Here is a 7,600-nt window from a genome sequence, read left to right on the forward strand (position 1 = left end):
CATGGTGTTCGGCGAGGTTTCCTAGCAACCTCCGCCGTTGTGCTAAGCTTGTCGAGCATAACTCCTTCCAACTAGTTGCATCTTACCCGTTCTGTCACTGTCCTGATGTATCTCATCAATATCATCTATGGCATCCCTCTTGTGGCCCATGGCTACCTGTTGATCCAGAGATCAGACGCCCTTTTTATTAGCTTGGGCATGTGCTCGACGCTTCCATTTCATAGGACTACGTTTCAATGGTGTGACTCCTAAGTTTATTCCAACAGCTGTGTTCAACCCACTCTCAATATGCATGTGATCTCCCAAGTCTTTTCCTTTATGTTTACCTTCTGAAGACTTGGTAGGCCCTTCCTTTGCCTTCATATCAGCAGCTATTTCAGTCTCCTGAGAGCTAGATCGCAACCCTCCATGCGGCCAACATTCAGAGTCTCATCTCATCCATCTACCGTATTCTATCTTGTGTATCTGTCCCTCCATAGGTCCCGATAATTCCACACTGGTACAGAAATCTGCATGGACCGTGGTTCAACCAGGCCTTTGGGCTCCTTGATCACGATTAGGTGGCTAAAGAAGTTCCATGGACCCTCATTAAGTGCTCTGTTTCTGTCAGTAGATGAGAAAAAATCCAGAACGATTTGCGTGCGAAATGTCTCTCGATTAATTTGCCTTGGGTGAGAGCACTCTGGCCACAAAACTGTTAGCCATGTCCTTCCCTCAGTTCCTCTGACTGAATAGTAATCTTCGGATCTCTTTCACAAGTTTTGCTATTTCATTCACATCTATGCTTCTAGTATATATATCGTTTCCTTTATGAACCACCTTTATTTATTGTTATTGATTGCATCAATGGATCTCATTTTTGTTTAGCTATTATATGTATTGACTAAGCTCCGAGTTCCACCAAACCGATAATTCTTTACTTGCAATTGAATTGGCCTCTTGAGTCATCAAAATCGAGTTCTCAAGACCAACTTTTAATTTTATGCTTTTTTAATTCACGCCTTTGCTAAACTCCGGTAAATCAACATTTTCTCTTTATAGTATATCTTTTGTAAGATAGATGCACTGAGCTATATCTATAAAAGAGGTTGATCTAATATATAGCCATAATAAAAAGTAATATTTTTAACATAAAAAATAATATTTTTATTGATCGAATCGGATCGAAAATTTGTCAAACAAAATTGACATGTGATAAAATTTTATAGGAGTTTTGTGTTGCTTTTTTGTCTTTATAGATCTTACATGTATGGATAAAAATGATTTTCCTTTCAGCGAGATAAAATTTGGCCAGATGTGTAAATACAAAAATATTATGAGACTTCTTTGCGTCACTTTTATAATTGAATTGAATTTTTAATATTAAAAAGAAAATTTCCTTCTGTGATCTCGTACGTTAGATTATTTGCGATTTTAGTTTTCTAATGGTCAAATTTCAATTTTAGTTTTTAATTTTATCTTTTTTAAAAAAAATCAATTTTAGTTTTTTTATGTGGTGCTGATGTGGGGCTGAAAAAATATGTAGTGTCGTATTAGTCTCCCGATTGAAAAGATTAAAATTGACAAAAATAAAAAGATGCAAGATTAAAACTAAATTTTAATAATATAGATAATCAAAATCACAAAATAAAAAAATTAAAAGACTAAAATGATAATTTTTCCATATTAAAACTACGGCAAATTGCCATTAAATCCCTAAACCTAACTTCCATTCATTTATAAATTTCTACTAAAATAAAACTTACTTTCCACTCTCTGAAGAGAAAATATTTTTCCAAAAATCCCCAAAATACCCTTTTTTATAAATAAAAAAAGTGATGAGAGAATGAAAATAAAAAACAAGAATAATCCAATTAGCATTTATATAAAAATTCAAATAAAAATAAAGGAACATAAATCATATCATATACATGCTTATGTTGATATAGGAGCAAGTATGTGTCTAGCAAGTAAACACATACTCCCAAATCATATATTATTGGGAAAAATATGATAAAGGATTAAAAGTTCGAATAGCAGATGGATCAATTATTATGTTTGATACTGTAACAGAAAAGTTAACAATAGAAATAGAAGAAACAAAATTTATTATACCAATCTTATACCAAATATACCAATCTTATACCAAATAGAATCAGGAATGAATATTATAATATAGAATAAAATTTTAAGACAATACATTCCATTTACACAATTTGAAAATTATATAACTTTAAACAAAGGATCATCAATGATTCACATTTCTAAAATACGAACGACATTTTGTGTAGTGTTGCGTAATTTTGTGCTCGCAAGTGCACGGTGTCAACTTTTAATATTTAGTGAGTAGAGTGTCGATCCCACGAGGAGTAATGTGAAAATTATTTAGTTCTTGTAATTTGAATAGTTCAAACTTTATCTAGAAAATTAAATAAGAGAATTTTGATTTTTAAAATTAAATAAATTCAGAAAACTTTTAACCAAGCGCGCACACAACTTAGAAAATATCAATGAGAGAAAATAGTCTAGAGGTTCAGATTTCATCTGGTTTTGACAACAATCACTCCTAATAATTTATTTTCTTGAATTCTTTTTAATTAATAGCCAAGAACACTTAGATTATTCTATTTCCCTCTCTCGAGTGCCAAATAGAGTGAATCAACTACAGTTCAATTCCAATATCCCTATTAAGAATCTAATTACAGTGATATGTGTAAAACAATGTTCTTTTTAAGACTTTATTAAAGTTATATACTCTCCCGAGCTATATAAACAATTAACAGTGTTAATTCTATCGGTCCTATTCAAAATTCATTCTCCCGAGTGCCGGATTCAAAATAAATTTAACAAATCAATTATTGATCAAATAATTGAAATGACAATCAATATTAGAAAAATAATTAATCTAAGGGAATTCAATTCAATAAAATTAAGAACTTATAACCGTGTCTACACCAGGTTCCATCCAACCCCTAGACTAAGGAATTTAGTTCATAATCGAATTTAAATAAACACAAGACATGTTTATAAATCCCAACATCAAATCAATAAATATATAATTCAAAGGAAGAAAACAAATCCTTAGTCGGTCTTCTGTATCCAATCGATCGATCTCCGTATTTATTGATTGACGTTCTTCTCAGATGTTGCCCCGATTTCTCTATTCAAAAATCACGATCAATTTCTCTCCAATATGTTGTATATTGCGGCTGTTGTTCTGTACTGGCGGTTGTTCCCCTCTTCTTCTCCTTAAAAAATCTCCTTTTATATGTCTTTCAAAATCTCACACTCAAGCCCTAAGATCACGACTTCAAAATTTCCTAAACTCTGTTTTTTTTTTCAAATCTGTGCAATTCACGCAGATGCGCATAATGATGCGCAACTGCACAAGTCATTCTCGCAAAAAGCTCGCAGAGGCGTGAAACAAAACGCAGAGGCGCAAATATGATTTTCTTCATTACACGCAGAAGCGTAGTACAGTGCGCAGAAGCGCAATACTTCCTCGACTTTTCATGCAAAAGCGTGACATGATGCACAACAACGCATGGCTTCTTACTCTAATCCGGGCAGAAGCGCTTTATATCCCGCAACAACGCTTGATAAATTCCCCAGTTTTGGTTCTTCTGTCAAATTCCTTCTCAAATCTTTAAATTTTCCTGCGTGCACACAGCCAACACCCAAACCACATAAATCCGCTCAAAATACAACAAAAATCATGGATAAATTAAGTGCATAAAATGCACTTATCAAATTCCCCAAACTTAAATGTTTGCTAGTCCCGAGCAAAACTTAATCAACACAAAACTTCCAGAAACTAATATCACCAAACCAACAACTAAACAAGAATATTCACGAAATAATATGGAGCAATGACCTCAACAATGATTTCAAAAATAAATTTCCAAATCCACTTATATCCAACCTACTAACACTTGAAAATTATAATCAATAAAAATAGCTCAACCGCATAAACTTAAAAACTCTGCAACTCACGTTTCAAAATACTCTTCTCCGAATTCAATTTACACATTCACAGATCATAAGGACTTTGCAAGGTAGCACATGATCAACGTTAAGGATATTCAATAAAAAACACTCACAATTGGTTTAATTCAAAGAAAAGTAGTGTATGCGTGTTTTGATAAAAAAAAAATTTATACTCATTATAAGTGTCAATCGACAATCCATATGCTAAATTCTCGCAACTCTTCTCCACTAGTATATTGGGTGACTGTGACTCGGTCAATAGGATTTAATAAGATTGTAATATTAGTCCTGGTTTATAGCTACAAACGAAGGAAAACAGTTCAAAAAAGGGAGCAAGTTGATTAATCAATGGATTCCAACTTCTTTTCATTATCAATCTACTTTAACTTCGTTATACCACTCATTTCATCTTTTTCATCATTCATTTCAAATATGTTTTTTCACATCCTTTTCTTTTCTACCTTCATTTTCTATTTTTCTCAACATATCATTCCATTATACAGATTCAAATTAGGAGCACACAAAAATTTTCATTCATCACTTACTCCCTCGGAATAGGAATTAGTGTTTAGATTATTTATCAGGTAGTGAATGTGTGACCTTGAAAAGATGCCAAACGAGGGTTTATCACACATTTTCATGCATGTCATTCATTTTTCAATTAGGCTCAAACAAGGTACTAAGGATAATTACTTCAGTGGATAGCTTCAAAGGCACAAACGCTTTATAGAAAAATTGCCTAAATCATTTCTAATCACAGTTATGCCTGTATTTCACCTCGAAGAGTGTTCGAACTAGTTCTAGACAATTCTTAATTCAGAATTAAATCATATGAATTTCCACAATTGCAGAAACAACAATCATCAAAAGTAAACGATGATTTTCAATAAAATTTCCTGTCATTTACCTCAAATACTCATATAATTTTGTGAAGGTTCAAATGAAAAACTAAGGATAAAATTATTTCAACAAAAATCAAGCCCAAAGATCCAAACAACGACTCAATCATATCCATGTTTGTATGTTTCAAATTCAGATTCAAGCATTAATCACAGAGTATATAGGAGTTTAATCTTCTAATTGGTTTCAGTTTCATCAGTTCAAAAGTTTGTCAGATAGGGAGACAATCATGGAACTCAGTTACGGAACAAAGCAAAGAAAATTTCATCATTGGCCACACTCTCCAATTCTTTCTTGACTCAATTCAACTCAACATCACATAAACACCACAAACTCAAAACCAACTAATCAATTAAAAAAACTATCAATAACTAAAGCAAATAACACCATAGCCCACCAAACAACAAAACACTAACATCCTTAATCCCAACAATGCATAAATTCACAAAATTTGAATTTAACACCCCCCAAAACTTATTACAATAATTGTCCCTAATGATTAATCAATAACAAGAGCAAGGGACAAATACCTCAGATGCCTAGCATCAGGACTCAACATCATAATCATCATCTTCACCTTCAATCCCCTCATAAGAAGTCACATCGTCATCCGCATCAGTGTGTGACCATAGGGGAGGAGCAGGATAAGGGACATGAGTAGCCGGATAATTTTGAGCGAGTGCTGAGTGGAAATCATGCACATACTTCATGTTCTCATGCATCATCTTCCAATGTTTCTTCGACCGGTACTCAATATCATCAAGCTTCTCATTTACACTGCGTCCTTTGGGCTGTTTTTGACGAGAATATTTTGGAGGTGGTAAAGTAGTGGCAGAGGCAACATGCTGGGATGGCTATGGTATAGGCTGCTCTTGGGCTTCAGAAGATGGCTCCGCCTTCTTCTTATCTCGTTTGCGAATGCCAATGAGGACTATAGGTGCCTTATTTGGTAAACGCTGCTCTTGGTCGTTCCACACAACCCCCGCATATTTGCACAGATCAGTAATTAAGGAGGAGTGCGGCAAGCTACTGATGGATGGCCCCTTTGCAGCATCATGGATCGAGTCCTGAAGTACACGCCCTACATCGATCGCTCGTCCATTCACCAAGCAATAAACTAACTTTGATCTGGCCACAGTAACTTCATAAGTATGCCCAGATGGCATCATCCTCGAAACCACAAACTCATGCCAATTATTTGCCTCCCTGTTAAGAAATCTGGATAGAAAAGTGACAGGCTCGTGCTTCCAATTAATCTTCCACTTTGCACCTTCATCACACAGTGTAGTGAGCACTTCATCATATGAGAAATGGCCCTCTTGGAATTCAGCATATTCATCTTTTTCAATTGGAGGGATGCGATACATAGCATTGATTGTTTTACTGTCAAAAGACACCATTTTTTCGTGCACCTTCACCTTGTAATTTGCATGCTTGATTAATAAATTGACGTAAAATTCATGCACCAGTGACATCACGGCATCCTGGGGTTGCTTCACAAAATAGGCCCACCCCCGTCGGCGAGCTTCAATCAAAGTAGGGGCCTCATATTCCCTCATGTCCAAACCCCGCTTTCTTTGCATGGTCTTTTCAGATAACTTCACATAATTTGCTGCCTCATCTGCATCCCAGAACCGAGTAGTATCAAACGTTGCTTGTGCCGATGACAAAGCAGCGCCCTTACCTTTGGTTTTCAGAGGCATATTCAAACACGTATGATCTTTACTATGATATGTGTTCACACAACATCAAACTCGAACTACTCTTAGCACCAAATCTCGTTCAATACACGTGCAATACTTCAATGAACCAATTTATCAAACACCTTGCAGACAGTTTTCGATGCTATCTTCTCTAGCAATTACATATCATCAATTTCGCCAATAATTCAAGAAGGATAGCCAAATACCTTGATGTTCAGAAAACTCGATCAGACGCCGCACGATTCTGAATTATTTGAGAATATTATTCACGATTTGTTGAACCCTGGGTTCCCAAGTACCCGTCGACTGAAGAGACTAAATATAGATTAATATGCAAGCATGGACACCGGAGTAATTCTTGATCACGAACATGCGTCTCTAAGTTTCAGTGGGAAGGATGTGTTCGAGAGGGTTGGCGATGAACAAATTCTGAATCGTGAAAAGCTCGTGAGAGAGAGTGAAGAATTAATCCAGTTGGTTGTTTAAGTAGGGACGTATAAGCGCAGATACGCAAATCATGACGCAGAAACGCATAGTTGTTTCGCAAAATTACGCAGAAGCGTTGAGAAATACGCAAAAGCGTAGAAGAGATTCTCAAACACTGCACAAAGACGTGATAAATTCCGCAGATGCGCCTTTGTCTCTCGCAGATAGCGCGCAGAGGCGCTATAAATTCCGCAAAAGCGTGGGTGATGTTCGGTGATTTTGCAGTACTCTATACCAAGCAAGGAAAATTTAAGTCAAATTGAAGTCAAACCTGAACATAAAATAAATTCAATTTATCATATAAAATAAGGTAAAATAAAATAAAATTAAAGCATAAAAACATGGGTTTCCTCCCACAAAGCGCTTGGTTTAGAGTCTTCAGCCCGACTTTCACCAGTCTTTAAGTGGTTGTCATTTTGATTCGTGTCTCTCCTTTTTCTTTCACTCTCCACACATATTCCGCATACCACCTTTTGAATTTGGCTTTCTTCTTCTAAATTTTGTTCTTGTGTATGCTTGGTTTTCTCTCTATTGGCAACTCTTCT

The sequence above is a fragment of the Henckelia pumila genome, chromosome 2 (assembly GCF_033568475.1).
Source record: "Henckelia pumila isolate YLH828 chromosome 2, ASM3356847v2, whole genome shotgun sequence".
In the NCBI taxonomy this organism is placed as follows: domain Eukaryota; kingdom Viridiplantae; phylum Streptophyta; class Magnoliopsida; order Lamiales; family Gesneriaceae; genus Henckelia; species Henckelia pumila.